General features: G+C 45.6%; 1 protein-coding gene across 3 annotated transcripts in view; it reads left to right on the top strand.

The window, feature by feature from the left end:
- Window positions 1–14,035, top strand: part of ETS1 (ETS proto-oncogene 1, transcription factor) — a 132,540-nt gene that overhangs the window by 14,625 nt on the left and 103,880 nt on the right. The gene's annotated exons all lie outside the window — the stretch shown is intronic.

Below are 14,035 nucleotides of genomic sequence, written 5' to 3' on the forward strand. Positions count from 1 at the left end.
TTTATAGGTCTAAAGAGACACCAATAGACCAGAGCTCTTTTCTGACTCCAGTCCTAGACTGTCCTGTGTGTGGTTCTGCAGAATTTTTAACACTGGTAACCTGAAGTTAACCATGGCCTCTCGTTGTAATTGTCTATTGAAAGATGTGATGTACTTGAAAATGATTCTCTGTGTCACTGAAAAAAATAAGTGCTCAAAAGCTGTTCTGTGTTCAAGGAGTGATTATCACATTTCTCTTTCCTGGCTATTCTGAAACACCTGTTTTGGTGTTTTGTTTTGTTTTCTGTTTTAAATGGCTTCAGTTTTCATAGAAACACCATTCACTTTTCTAAAAAATTAGAATCAGGAAAAAGTTTAGAGTATAATGACCACCGGAAATTTGTTTAGAAACACGCACTCACACAACAAGTCCAAACCAGTGGTCTCTCAGTTCTGCTTCATAGGAGTTGCCAAGAGCCTTAACCTGCAGGTCACATAAGGGACTGGAAAAATCTCTGGGGGAGGGGTCCTCTTGTTTCTCACACAGAGGTTATCATCTGAGGTTGGCACAAATTACACTAACTTATTCTTAAAGATGATATTGTAGAGATTTGTTAAAACAGATAAAGCATGCTGGGGTTGCAGGGCAAAATATATCATTGGCTTTGGAAGAAGAGATTTAAACACCAGCCTATGTTAACTCTCTTTAGCGGTCCTGTAACCAAACGAAACAAGCTGAATAACTTCTCTTAAAAAGCAGTGCCATGCAAATTTTGTATTTGTTTTATTATGTTTTTGACACCAAAATGCATTTTTATGTTAAGGATTCAAACTACAGGTATAAGAATAAATTTTCCTTGACAGGGTATCTGGAAATTGTATGAAATTAGAAAACCAAAACCCAACTCTGGGTACATGTTTTCAACGAACGACCCCACCCCCAACTGCATACACTGGCTAGTTTTAATGCATTTTAAGTGGTTTCCACTGGTTTCAAAACAAAGAACGCATTTACCCCCAGCCCCAACAGCCATATCTGAAAAGCATTATCAGCGTGTGGGATCCTTTTCGCTGTGAATTTCAGAATTGCTTGGGCAAAAGCAGAAGGTTGCATAAGAGAACTGCTAAGTTACTGCCCTAGCACTTTCACGCATAACTTCTCTCTGGGCCTTAGTTTCTCCATCACTGGGACTAGTTAGGCAACCTTTCAGAACCATCTAGCAAGCAGAGAAGTCCTGAAACTCCTTTGCGTATGCTCTCCCTAATACAAACGAATGAATAAACAAACAAATAACATCGCTCAGTACAAACTCAGGTTCAATAAACCAGCTCCTAACAGATGACCCCCAACCTTAGCCTGCGTTATAAGAAACAGTTGAAGAATCTGTAAATTGCCTGCAGACTATAGCCTTGGGGCACTGGCATTAGCGACACTAACAGATCTCACACCCTCGATCCCAATCTAAGATTTTGTGAAGAAGTGAGCACAGATTCATTAACTTTCCCAGACAAGAACGTCAAAGCCGCAGGCGCCCAGGTCTAGTCAGTTGGAGCCTCTCTATCTACAGGTCAACCAAAGGTACTTAATTCAATAATCCATATCCTCCTGCCTGGTGCCCTCGGCTCCAATTTGGTTTGGCTGGGCCACCAAGAAAAGAAACTCTGTCTCAGGTATGGGAAGCTGAGGGTGGAAGGAAAACTGTAGAGAAGTGAGTTTTTAATAGGGCTGCTTTAGCCGCCCCCCCCCCCCCCCCCGCCCCGGGACTAGTTGGTGATATTTTTATTTTTTAAATTTTTAAAAATGTTTTTATTTATTTTTGAGAGACAGAGAGACAGACAGAGCATGAGCTGGGAAGGGGTTAGACAGAGAGCAAGACACAGAATCCGAAGCAGGCTCCAGGCTCTGAGCTGTCAGCACAGAGCCCGACACGGGGGCTCGAACTCAAAACTTCGAGATTGTGACCTGAGCTGAAGTCAGACGCTTAACTGACTGAGCCACCCAGGTGCCCTGATTCGGTGATGTTTTTAACTGTCAGAACTTGGTGGGGGCATCCCCTGGCATTTAGGCATAGAGGACAGCGATGCAGCTAGCCAGCCCCACAATCCACAGTGCAGTCTCCCACGACCAAGAATTATTCAGCCCCAAATGTCAGTAGTGCTGAGGTTGAGAGGCCCTGCTTGCAGCCGCCCCAGGATCAAGTTTGAAGGGAGGATGGTGTTATGTGTACAGGTTGGTCTGAGCAGGTCTTTGCCACTTGTAAACGATTGCTCTAGAAAGGGAAATCTCAGAAAAGGAAAACAAGTGAGGATATATTCGTGTTATGAAGGCTTCTGCTTAACACGCTGTTTTAACTGTTCGATCTAGAGTCGGCTTCGATCTAAATCGGAATACGAATACTTTCCAGTCCCCGAAGCCTGCTAATTCTGATTCATTATTCATAAATGAGAGGTAGCATTAGCATTATTTGATCATGCCCTGTACCAGAAGAAGGCTTACAATAATCAGAGCAACAGTTAGAAACTTCATGTCACGGTCAGGGAATAATCATTTTAGGGGGACTCACAATATCTGCCTCAGGGTCCCTTTGTCCAAACCAGGATACATGCTTTCCTCCTTGTAAGGTCAGTCCTTCAGGAGACCATGGTAACGAATGAGGTGATGTCATACCCGGGGGATAGAGCGGCAGCGCTTTTGGGAGTTGTCTGGCCATTGTGTGGGAGGGGGTGACGTTTTTCAGGTACGAATATGGGTTGTGTGTCAGGGACCCTTTCATCCAAGGGGAGGAAGCGCTCCTTCCTGTTATGCTACCTCAGCAAGCCTATGGTGAGCCCTGGAAGTCCCCAGCAGTGCTGGTCCCTTTATCCTCTCCTGCGTCATCCTCTCAGGCCACCAGGGCTGCAGAGCTGGGGGAGGGCAGGAATGGGAGGGATGAGTCGCTCCTGGTTTTGACCAAACATGTCACAGTCTTTGGCCACCTTGAAAGCGAGGAGGATGTGTGGAGGAGGTCCACGGGGATTAATGACCCCTGGGCCATGCAAACTTTAGGAAGCACCTTGAACTATTCAGAGGAAAGGAACAGTCCTGCCCACTCAGCTCCTGTCAGAGCTCAGGCCTTTGGGGATAGAGCAATCTGCTGGGGCGAGAGTGGCTTCCCGGAGGGCCAGATCCCCCAGGAAAACCCAGTACCCAAGAGGTTGGTCTAAGATGCCAGAATTTCCTAGGCTAAGGCTCTGGGTTTGGGGAACATCCCATGCAGCCCGAGGTGGGGTAATTGCATTAAAAACTTGGCATTCTTTTACTCTTTCTGGATCCAATGTTCTCTTACTAATATGGCAACTATATTTCCTGAGTGAAAAGAAGTGTTTCAGAAACTGCCCAGCAAAAGACTTTAGACTCATGACTTTATTATTTTTTAATGTTTATTTATTTATTTTGAGGGAAAGAGTGCACCAGCAGGGGAGGGGCAAAGAGAGAGGATGCCAAGCAGGCTCCGCACTGTCAGCCTGGAGCCCAACTCAGGGCTCCACCTCATGAACCGTGAGATCATGACCTGACCCCAAATCAAGAGACAGACGCTCTGCCGACTGAGCCATCCAGGCGCCCCCGACTTGTGACTTTATGATATGAGTGGTATGAATGCAATCATACCTACTGGACACTTAGTTGCTATAACTGTGTAGAATAACATGGTATGAAGCCAGGGGTATGTCAGAGACAGGATCACTGAATGGACTGATGGACATATGCCAGAGTCCGGGTCGAATATCAGCTTTCTAAGGGACAGAGGAAGGCTGCCAGCCACTGGCTGGTTTTAGGCATTGGCCTCTGTCCTTCCTGGGCTTTTCCAGAGGAACTTTCGCCGCTGGCCAGTCTTCTTGAGTCTCCATGGCGATGCCTGCAAATGGGAGTGGCATGGCCATGGGGCTTAGCTAAGCACATTGCAAAGATGAGCTCCACACCGTGCCCTCGGACACAGCTGCCAGGCACAGAGACTTCTGAGGCTGAATCTTTGCCAATCACTTCGTGGCATGAGTGACTCCCTTTTGTACACGTTCTTTCTTCCTTTCATCATTGATTGATTGATGGATTTTTTTTTTTTTTCGCCATGTAACTCTATTTCTACCTTCTGACACTTGGTGAGGCAGAAAGGCGACCCCACTCCCCTTGTTCCCGCCTCTTTTACAGGAGCCTCAGACAGAGCCTTCAGTCCTGGGCCAGGCAGCTGTGGAATGCAGCCCAGCCAATTATAATGGAAAGCACTTCAAGGAGTCAGAGAGATCTGGGTTCAATTCTGGTCTGTTACTCCTTGGCCATGTGACCTTGGACAAGTTACTTAACCTCTCTGTGCTTCAGCGTCCTCTTCTCTTTAAAAGGCAGAGCATAACTTGCCATGTGAGGCCATCATGATCGTTACACGAGAAAATGCGTGTCCAGAGCCTCCCACAAAGATGACCTCAGCTAAGCCTCTCTCCCTTATGCCTTTCTCTGGACTTTTCGATCGTGTTGGATGGAAGCATGGAGGGAGGAGTGGAGATGATTCCACTTATTGTCCGTGCAAGGGTGTTGCCACAACAAGACGGGGCTTCTGGGGTAAAGATGGAGACACTCTTATTGAGTAAACTCCTTGCTTCATCACTCCCCTGCCCTAGAAACAGCTCCCTTGCCACCAGATCAAAGTTCTCTTGTAATGGGCTGGTGGTTTACAACCCCATTGTGTAAACAGACCTGGTTCTCTTATCTTGAGTAATTGCAGTTTAATTGGGCCTCCTTGGGAAGCAATTCCCTTCTTAGTCAGGGCTGTTCGCACACTCTTCACCTCCACCCTACAGGCCTCAGGATTCCAGCCTTTGAGTGGTCATCAGGGAGTCTGTGCTGTCCCTGCCCTTCTTGGGAAGGGCGCGCGCTTGTCACTGACTGTGGAGCCCAGCACCGACGCCCTTTCCTTCTCTCTGCAAATCCCGGAGGACAATGGATGAAGCATTTTGGGATTAGAGAAAACGTGCGAAAGAAATTTGGAATATAAATGGATACTTAGGGCCGGTCAGAAAAATGGAAGGAAAGACCAATAATGTCTGTATTTTCCAGCATCTGAAAAAGCGGGGCTTTTCTAAGGTCCCGGGTTCAGTGGGTACAATCTTGAGGAGTTCAGAGCCAGGACACGGCCGAGAGGCCATCTCCCGATATCAGGAAATTAAGATCCTGAGAGATTAAAAGAGGTGCCTGAGTTTACAGAGCTGGCGAGAGGCTGGCGTGTGACCTAGATCTCCCGACTCGGGGCTAAGGACATTCTTTACTGCGGAATTCATCTTAATCACTGTTTAGATGTGTGGTAGTGTAAAAGAACTTCTAATAGACTCTCATTCCTGCATCTCTATGCCTAATGAATGAAGAAGTGGGTCTTCCTCGAGTTAGGGAAAAAAAGAAAACAAACCCAAAACCCCAGCTTGTAGCGGACCACTGGGCACATTGGAATTACTGCCCTGTCTTTCGGCCAAGGCGAGAGTTTTCTATCCACCACCCAGCGTCTCCTAACGAGGCTCTGAGTCACCACACCTGCTCTCCCTGCACCGTGGGATGCCTGGGGCTGTCACCTCCGGAGCCACTGGGAGCCTGGGGCTGTCCCCTCTGGAGCCACTGGGAGTCTGCAGGCTTCACGTCGAGGGAGTAGAAGCCGACCAGTAACCCGTGTCTCACCGCTGGTCTCTCGGCAGGAAAGCGTCCAGTCCAGGCGCTTGGACTAGTGGCAAGGTTCAGAGGCCCTGGACCCTCAGCTATGTGACTAAGTGCTCGCTGTGGGTGGAGGGGGCGGTGGTCTCAGGCTGCCACGAGCAGGGCCGGTCACATCTCGGGGCAGCCTCAGCCACAGTCCCCGGAGGAGTTCTATGGGACTGTCTCACGTTTCTCCCTCAGAAACCTGCCGTGGGTCAGGCCTGCCCTTTCACCCAGCCCCAAGCCCAGCGCTCTTATTGTTTTAAAAAGAATTTCCTGGCCTTGAGTCTAAAATTAAACTGCCCTTTGAGAGTTTCCTATTTTGTCTGTTCCCGCCTCTCCTGTGGCGGCACCACCCTCCCCTCCCTCCTCCTCGAGAGTAGGCTGAGGAAAGCTAAATGGACGCGAAGGAGTATTTCTGTCTGCGTCCTTCCCTCTGCCTCTCAAGGGAGCAGGACACATGTGCCCTCCCGAAGCAGGTCTGCCCCAGCGTCCTGAAGGCCAGACGCCGTCTGCCCAGAACACCCCCCTTGGCTTCTTGTGGAAAGAGCTTCTCCATGACCCGCTGGACAGTGAGTGAAAGAAGACACTGGCTTGTCTGGCATCTTCTGAGGCGGAGGCCCAGACCTGATTAAAAGCTGCAGGGTTCAGCAGCCCCCCCCCCCCCCTTTGGAAAGGCAGCTGCACGCAGTGATGCAATGGGCTGAGAGGGTCTAAGCTGAGGATTCATCTCTTGGTCACACAGCCTTTCCTGAGTATCTACTGTGCCAGAGCCCCTAGAGCTATTCCGCAGGCAGGCACTTCCTCCGCCTCCCTGTTCTCTACTGAAAAATGGGGGACGTGGGGTCAAAGCAGTGTTTGAGCATGGCTTTAGGAAAGAATGAGGACAACACTATGAAGGCTTTCGGAAATTTAGGGGGGACGTCGTATGCCATGAATCCAAACTATGACTATAAGCAACGTTTGGCTCTACAGGCTTCTCTACTCATGGGGCCAGTTGGTCACAGGTCAGGAGAAAGGATGGGGACAGGGTGGCAGAAGGCAAGAGCAGAGTTGGAAAGGAGGCCGGAGGTCAGTGGGGCTAGCCTCCTTAGGAAACAAAAGCTAAAGAGGTTAAGTGACAGGCTGGAGGTTACACAGCTCCTCAGGAGCAGAGCGGGACTTGAATCCAGGCTTCCTGGTTCCCAGGCTTCAGTCTGCCTACTAGAGCGCATGAACATCTGTGACACGCCTAGAAAAATACAGTTATCTCCGCAGAAGCAGACATCCAGGGCTCACTTAGCTTCGCTTCGGGGCGTAAAATGTCTTTTGTTGTTTTAATTTATTTTTGTAAACAGCAGCATCTAGAAATAGTTCTTGGGTCTCATATGCTCGTGGCCTCATACTAAGGCTAACGCCTAGGATTCAGAAGTCGATCCAAGAAAAGACAGGTTTGCTTCCACAGAGATCGTGTGCTGAGCCCACATACAGAAGAGAAAAGAGGGAATTAGTAGACAAACACTAGGACATTCAAGGTTGCTTGGCTAACGACAGAAATGGACTTGAAGAATGGATCACACATACTCTTCTTTTTTTTTTTTTTTTTTTTAATGTTAATTATTTTTGAGAGAGACAGAGACCAAGCGGGGGCGGGGGGGGGGGGGGGGGCTGGTCGCAGAGAGTCAGAGACACACAGAATCAGAAGCAGGCTCCAGGCTCTGAGCTGTCAGCACAGAGCCCGACGCCGGGCTCGAACTCACAGACCGTGAGATCATGACCTGAGCCGAAGTCAGCCGCCCAACCGACTGAGCCACCCAGGCGCCCCGCACATACCCTTCGAAACATGAGAACTCCATATGTTTGTGATTTCGTGTTGTAAAAGTATTCCCCTATTCCCTCTTTTCCAATTTTGGGGAGCAGGGAGAAGGCAGACAACAGGCAAAAGCTGTGAGGTCTGGCAGGGTTGGGTGGGGAAGGGCGAGGAGGCGGTTGTGAAGAAAAAGCAGCAGGGAGATGTGGGCGGGGGAAGACAGAGGCCTCAGACTCTGAAACTTTGAGAGGTGGAGCTAAGCAGAGGTCATAGAGTACATGAGACCTTGACCGGAGGGCTAATGGAGGTGGTCAGCTGCTGTGCTGGCCATTAGAGCTGGCTCACCACCGTCAGAGTAGAGCAGGGAGAGCGTGTGTCCATCGTCCTGGTAGTTTCTGCGTTTCCTGGTTTTTGTTTTATCTGTTTGCAGTATCATAAAGGTGAAGCATGTAGGCTTGGCTATGTCCTCTGACAGCCCCCAAGAGGCCAGGGAGGAGTGCTGTTCCCCAGGCAGCTCGTCACCATGTGTGTGGTAGAGCAGGGCAAAATGTGTGCTTTCCCTGAGATGCCTGGGGGAGGGGCCCCAATCCTTCCAAGGCTGTGTGGCTGCCATCTTTCTCTCGGTGGCCACCAGCCAACCGCCCTTGGTCCTGAAGCTCTGCCCTTGGCTTCCACCACTCTGTACACTTTCTTGATTTTCTTCCTCTGTCTTCAACAGGCCCTTCTTTGCTGTTTTTTCCCCTTTCATGTCTCGCAAAACTATAGGCAATTTTACAGACCCATTTTTCATCTCTTTTCTGTTTTGTCTGAACAGCCATTTTTCTTGACTCTCCTCTCACTGGGCGTTCCACACCTCCAGAGCTAACTGTGCCTTTTCTTGTCCTCTCCTATCCTGCGTTCACCTTTGGGACCCCCCGCCCCACCAAGCTGTTCTGCCATCACTCCATCTAAACACAGCTAAGGGTGAAATTCTCTTCCTCTCTCCTTACTTATGTACTTAAACTCACCTTTTGCATTATTATATTATAAAAGCAAGCATTCTGAGCCTTATCTGGGATTTTCCCTTTTTCTTCATCTCCTATCAGAAAATCATGTTGATTCTCCCTTTGAAACATACTTACGTTTCTTGTTTCCTCTTCGCCTCTGCCCTCGTGACCCTGATCTAACTCTGCCCTTGTACCTGGACCCCTGCTCAGCACCAGAAATAGCGGGACACCAGTGATGCACTCAGGTGGGGGACAAAACGTAAGGGGTGCCCCAGTGCTCAGTCATCAAGCTAAATGAGATCCTAATGCAATATTTTCTTTTGTTTACAATTTTTTTTGAGGCTGATTTATTTTGAGAAACAGAGAGAGCAAGCGATGGAGGGGCAGAGAGAGAGGGAGAGAGAGAATCCCATGCAGGCTCTGCACTATCAGCACAGAGCCCGATGCGGGGCCCGAACTCACAAACAGTGAGATCATGGCCTGAGCAGAAACCGAGAGCCGGATGCTTAACCCACTGAGCCCCCCACGTGCACCTTAATGCAATATTTTCAAAAATCAAAATTAATGCAAAAATTAGTATAAAAAATAAAAACTTTAAACAGAGTTAGGATTAGTAGTGCTGCTTTTTTTCTTTCGGCCTGAGTCTCCAGTAGGGTTCCGTGAGGTACTCTCGTGCCTGTGTCAGCTTCTTCACCTTCTCCTGCCCAACCCATCCTACCTGGCATAGTCAAATGAGTCTTCTAGAACATATTGATGCACATGTCACTACCTCTAATGCAACCTCCGAAGCCTTTCTCCGGGAGCCAGATTCCTGTCTGGTATTTATGGCCCTCAACAATGTGATCTTACCCTGTCCCACCAGCTTTACTTTTTACTAATTACCCTCCATGGCAAGCGTCCACGTTGTTCAAGAGCACACTCTTCCCACATGCTTATCACCACCGAACAACACGGTCTTTATCTCTCTAGATCACCTCTCTGAATCTTTCTTATTCTTCCTTAAACAGATTATATGTTCCTATTCACCTTAAGGTAGTGTGATCGTCTTTTTTTTTGCTCTCTAGGCTCTCCACCAAGTGTTCTAGGCTAAATCTTACTCAACCTTTCAGTTACCTTAATTTGCTTCCTCCAGGAAGTATTACCTGCTGCCACTCCCCTCCCCCTGCACATTGGTACTTAACCCTGTCATATCTCCTTGCTGTAATTTCCTGTTTACTTGTCTGTATGCTCATGAGGGTGAAGTTCATTTCTTGTTCATGCTGTGCTCTTAGCATCTAACATAAAACTTGGCATAGACCAGGTGCATGGTATAAATTTGCCCCATAAATGCATATTGTCATAATTTGTCAAGTACCTAGCCCAGGACAACAGTTCCCCTTCTTCAGAAATCTGTACAAGAGCCAGTAAGCTTCATGTTGGGCAGGTAGAAGCAAAGACAGTCTGAAACCAAATAGAACTGGGTGTGAATTCTATATTTATTATTTTATTAGCTGTGCGGCCTTTGGACATTTACTTATTCTCTAAATGCCTCAGTTTGTTCTTCTGTAAAATGGGGATACAAATACTCATCTTGCGTGATTGTGGTAAGGATTCGACGTGACCATTTCTGCACTATGTTTAGCACACCAACTGGCATAGGGCAGGTGTGTGATGTGCGTTAGTTCCTTTCGATAATTGCCTGTGGGATGAATAAGCAAGGACCCGTCAGATGGTTTTCTTCAAACTGTGACAGGGGCTGCAAATGGCGCTTGCGTCTCATGAGTTCAACCTCCAGTTGCAGCCAGGAAAGGAAGGTGTCAGCGAAGAGACTCAAACTCATTTTGGGTGGCGCTTTTTTAAGGCGATGAGGTGGGGGCTGGGCAGCCCAGATTTCTGACCTGTTAATAACCTGCTTCTTTCTCCTCAACTAAGACAGTTTCATAATGAATTGGAACTAGCTATGTGGTTCTTTTGAGTAAAAACGTCATTTTCATACTCTGTGAAATAGGTATGAAGTCAGTTTGTGAAATGTCTAATAAACAAGCAGGTGTCTAGATAACGAGAATCATGGTGCTTCCAGGAGCATCTGTTAGTAAAGATGTTTGTGGTTCGCGGTAGGCTTGTTGCGTTATGTCCTCCTAATTCTTAAAAATAGGGTCCTCTGGTTCCACTGAGGGCAGCTCAAGAGGAAATAACGTCTTAAAAATAGATTTCCATTTATAAAATAATGGATGAACTATCCCTGACAACAAAGAGCCTGGTTTCGGGCAGGAGGGATTCCTAAAAAACAAGAAACAAAAAACAAAAGCCAACCGCATAAGTTCATGGTTGTTAATCAGAGGCTGGGAGTTGACTCACCACACCGCTACATTGTTGTCATTGCCCGGGTCTGGAACCTCATTGCTTTATCCCTAACCCACTAAGTACTCCTTCTGCCTTCCATCTCTCTCCTGCACTTTGCATCTAGATCATTTTCCTTCAGCACTTCTTGGCACTGTATATCTTGCCATCAGTGGCCTTTCCTTAGCAGAGAAAGTCTAAACTTTTAAACCTGAAAAATGTGTCTCTATCCTATTTGCTATCGCATCAAAAAGAATAAAATATTTAGGAATAGATTTAACCAAGGAGGTGAAACACCTGTACTCTGAAAACTGTAAGGCATTGATGGAAGACTTTGAAGATGACAAAAACAAATGAAAAGACACACAATGCTCATGGATTGGAAGAATTAATATTGTTAAAATGTCCATATTACCCAAAGCAATCTAGAGATTCAATGTAATCCCTATAAAAATACCAATAGCATTTTTCATATAACTATAACAAATTCTCCTAAAATTTGTGTGAAACAACAAAAGACCTTGAATAGGCAAAGCAATACTGAGAAAGAACAAAGCTGGAGGTATCATAATCCCAGATTTCGAGATACACTACAAAACTGTAGTAACCAAAACCATATGGTACTGGCACAGTACTGAAAAATAGACATATAGATGAATGGAAGGAGGTAGAGAAACCAGAAATAAACCCACACTTACATGGTCGATTAATCTACAACAAAAGAGGAAAAAATATCCAATGGGGGAAAGAGAGTCTCTTCCACAAATGGTGCTGGGAAAACTGGACAGTGACATGCAAAACAATGAAACTGGACGTTCTTACATCACACACAAAAATAAACTCAAAATGTATTAAAAACCCAAATGTGAGACACAAAACCATTAAATTCCTAGAAGAAAACATAAGCAATAATTTCTTTGACATAGCCTTTAGCAACATTTTCTAGATGTGTTTCCTCAGGCAAGGGAAACAAAAGCAATGATAAATTTTGGGGTCTACACTAAAATGAAAAGCTTTTGTACAGTGAAGGAAACCATCAACAAAACAAAAAGACAACCCATCCAACGGGAAAAGATATTTGCAAATGGTACATCCGATAAGGGCTTAATATCCTAAATAATAAAGAACTTATACAACTCAACACCAAAAAAACAAAGTGCAAATAATCCAGATTCTTCTGGGAAGAAGACATGAACAGACACTTGTTTAGAGAAGACATACAAATGGCCAACAGACTCATAAAAGGATGCTCAATATCACTAATCTTCAGGGAAATGCAAATCAAAACCACGATGAGATATCACCTCACACCTAAAACACAAGCGACCACAAGCATGGGCAGGGATGTGGAGAAAAAGGAATTCTCATGCACTTTGGCAGGAATGCAAACTGTGTTACATAATCACTGGGTAAGACGGTATGGAGTTTCGTCCAAAAAAATTAAAAATAGAATTACCATACGATTCAATGATTCTGCTACTGGGTATTTATTTACTTAAAGAAAATAAAAACCATAATTTGAAAAGATACATGCACCCCTATGTTTATAGAAGCATTATTTACAGTAGTCAAGATATGGAAGCAACACCGAGTGTTCATGGACAGATGAATGGACAAAGAAGATATGAGACACACACACACACACACACACACACACACACACACACACACACAGGAATATTGCTTAGCCATAAAAAAAAGAATGAAATCTTGTCTTCTGTGACAATGCAGATAGACCTAGAGGGTATTATGCTGAGTGAAATAAGTCAGACAGAGAAAGACAAATACCATATGATTTCACTGACATGTGGAATCTAAAAAGAAAAAAAAAAAAACAAATGAACAAACAGAAACAGTCTCATAAATACAGAAAACAAGCTGATGGTTGCAAGAGGGGAGGAGGTTTGTGGGATGGACCAATGAGGTGAAGGGGATTAAGAATACAAACTACCAGTTATAAAATAAATATGTCCCGTGGAGATAAAAAGTACAGCACAGGGAATATATTCAGTAATGCTGTAATACCATTGTACGGTGACAGATGGAGGCTATGCTTACCATGGTGAGCACAGTGTGATGTACAGAATTGTCTTGTCACTATGGTCTACACCTGAAACTAATATAACATTGTATGTCAACTCTACTTGAGTAATGAATGTAAAAAAGAAATAAGTGATATAAAATGCAAAAACAAAATGTTCTCCTTAGGTTTCTACTTACCTTCGCAGGGCTCATAACAGACTACCCACTACCTATCTATAAGGATTCTCTCTGTACTATGGACTGCTGTCTTAGAAGGGTCTTGTGAGAACGGTTTAGGCAAACCATACACACACTGTCCCAAAAGAAAACAGGGCTAGACAACTTAGATTTCTCCTTTATATAATTTAGAATCAAAATTTCCTCCCTCAAGACCCTATTCCTACAGCTCTGGTACTTGACATTGAGTTTTGAGAAAGACTCTGGGGAAATATCAAAAGATGGGGATAGATATTAACAACACACAGGGAGTCCAGGGAATATGTTTCAAATGGATTCAGCTGCAAAGGATTATTGAAGACTTACCTATTCTTGGGGATTCAAAGGCAGTTGCCTCAAGAGTTTACAATATGAAAATACAATGTCCCCAAAGTGGTTTGAACTGGAATTCAGGAAACGTTTTCTGACTGAAGCTTAGGGGAGTGTTCTTGCCAGTGATTTCCCTAAATTTCTTGGTCCCAAACCCAAATAGGTAGCAGAACACCATTGCTCCATTTATATTCTAGTGGTTCTCATCAGGGTCTGGGAACAGAAGCCAAGGACGTTAGCCTTTGCTACTCAACAACTCAAGGTGACTCTGTTCAGTTCCAAGGGTATCACTACATTCTCAGCACCGTTGGCCCAGTTAGAAGTGGAACAGCCCCAAAGTAAACTTCATCCAGCTCTACTTTGAATGATTTTTTGAATATTATGGAGAATGTTGTCCCAATTAACGCACGCAAAATGTCCTTTGGGCCTCAGTGGTCATTTTTGTCTGTGCCACTATACTCTCTTCGTTGTCTTTACTGAGCTTAAGTGAATGGACAGTTGAAAAATGGGAAGAGAGTGTAGATAGTGAATGCTGAATCTAAAAGAATAGTGCTGAGTTTTTGTCTGCAGCTCAAGGGGAACGAGGGCATAGGAGATTCTCGAATGAGAGAATCTTACTGGAGGTTAGCAAACTACCCTTCAGGGATGAGAATACCACCTGTGAAGCTGCTTTTGTTAATTAGC

This window comes from Panthera pardus, unplaced genomic scaffold (genome assembly GCF_024362965.1).
Source record: "Panthera pardus isolate Hobbes unplaced genomic scaffold, ASM2436296v1 HiC_scaffold_12, whole genome shotgun sequence".
NCBI classification, from domain to species: Eukaryota; Metazoa; Chordata; class Mammalia; order Carnivora; family Felidae; genus Panthera; species Panthera pardus.